Source organism: Astyanax mexicanus, chromosome 8 (assembly GCF_023375975.1).
Source record: "Astyanax mexicanus isolate ESR-SI-001 chromosome 8, AstMex3_surface, whole genome shotgun sequence".
Lineage (NCBI taxonomy): Eukaryota > Metazoa > Chordata > Actinopteri > Characiformes > Acestrorhamphidae > Astyanax > Astyanax mexicanus.
The window spans coordinates 6,051,212-6,053,336 of record NC_064415.1 but is presented as its reverse complement, the minus strand read 5'-3'; positions in this window follow the sequence as shown (position 1 = coordinate 6,053,336).

Below are 2,125 nucleotides of genomic sequence, written 5' to 3'. Positions count from 1 at the left end.
TCCCCCACCAGAACCACCTCTACAGCACATTAAACCACGCCCCCATTCAGCCCTACACCTTAAACCACGCCCCCAGCCAGCCCCACACTTTAAACCATGCCCCCACCCGACCACATACCGTAAACCACGCCCCCAACACGGGTCCTAAACTTTAAGTCACGCCCCCGCCCACAGTCCTAAACCTTAAACCACACCCCCAACCCCACCAACTCATTCTCCAGCTGGAGTCCAGCAGTATCCTAGTCCAGCACTGCTGAGTTCTTTAGGTCTCAACACTAAACTTTAATTTCAAGGATTCAAGGAGACTTTATGGAGTCCAAATTGGGTTAAATGTTTAAAGAACCAAAAGAATATATATATAAAAAAAATAATAATAAATCGAGAGGACTATTATTGATACCAAGAATTTTAAAAATCATGTTTGTAAACTGAATATTTAATACTGAAAAGAGAGTTTAATATTCTGTTTTGTGTTTTACCTTCATGAAAAAATATGTTTTCGCTTTCAGTTTTTTTTTCCAGTTACGCTTCTTTCGGTCTCGCTTTCAGTTTTACCGGAACGAATATATGAGAGACTTAGACTGGAAGAGGATTTTGGATCTTACCTAATACATTTCTAGTGAATAATAAAGAAAGATAAATTACATTTAAAATATTACATAGATGCCGCCCAAACAAACCATGATTTAACCAAATTCAAAACAGATCTTAATTCAGATTGATTGTTCTGTGCTGTACACCCAGAAACCCTGTTACATCTGTTTTGGCATTGTGAGTTTATTAAAGTGTTGTGGAAAAACTTGATAAGCATTGTTTATGATCATATTGACACTGATTCTTCTTTGTACTTGAAACATGTTTTAGTTGGTTTGAATAATGTTAAACATAATAATAGATAATTATTATATCATTAATCTAATGATAATTTTAGCAAAATTCTATATTCATACATGTAAAGTTTAAAAGAGCATCCCACTGTTGATGATTTTTAAAATAGAAATCAAAATGTATATTGAAAAATTGTAAAAAATTGTTTTGCTCTTGATTGAATTGTTCATGTGAATTATTAGTTCAATAAAAAAAGCCTGTTTTTAAAGGTGGAAGGAAACTACTTGGTCATTGGCTGCTGGAAATAAACCCCGCCCATTAAGGTCATTTCACTCACTCACATAAACAAAATCCCACAACTTATTTCAGTAATTCATTCAAAATGTAAAACTCATATTATATAGATGTATTACACATAGAGTGATCTATTTTAAGCATTTATTTCTTTTATTGTTAATGATTATGGCTTACAGCAATAAAAACCTGAAAACCAGTATCTCAGAAAATTAGAATATTATATAAGCCTGATTGGAACTTTTGGTATCAGTGTGGGCAGTGTGCCAAATCCTGCTGGAAAATGAAATCCGGATCTTCATAAAAGTTGTCAGTAGCAGAGGGAAGCTTTAAGATATGAAGGGCTGTAAGATTTTGTGGGAAAACAAAACTGCACTGACTTTAGACTTGATAATAAAACACAGTGGATCAACAGCAGCAGATGACAGACATGTCTCTCTAAACCATCACTGATCATCAGTAAATTTCACATTTCATTTAAAGTAAATCAAGGGATCAGAGTCTGGAGGAAGAGTGGAGAGACAAACAGTCCAAACTGCTCGAGGTCTAGTGTGAAGTTTCCACCAATCAGTGATGGTTTGGAGAGACATGTCATCTGCTGGTGTTGATCCACTGTGTTTTATTATCAAGTCTTAAGTCAGTGCAGTGTTTTCCAGCTGAAAGGAACGGTACATTTTTTTGTAAGCTATTGATTACTGTAATTATTTGTTTACTTCCCTGTTACCCAAGACATTACGGCCAGTGCTTAGCGTTCAATAAGCGAGGCATCAACCGTGCAGCTTAATATAGGGCATATCAGTGGGTCTTTGCTATCCTAACGACAGGAAAAGTATGCCTTGCATTTTTGTGACCCAATAAAAACAAATGGGCTGTGTTTGCAACTAATTTTTTTTCACAACATATGAATTAGCGATGAAAAAATAAATTTTAAACTAATGTTCTTGTATTTAAACGTATTTCAGCCAGGCTGTTTAGGGAAGAAAATGTAAAAGTATTGGATTTT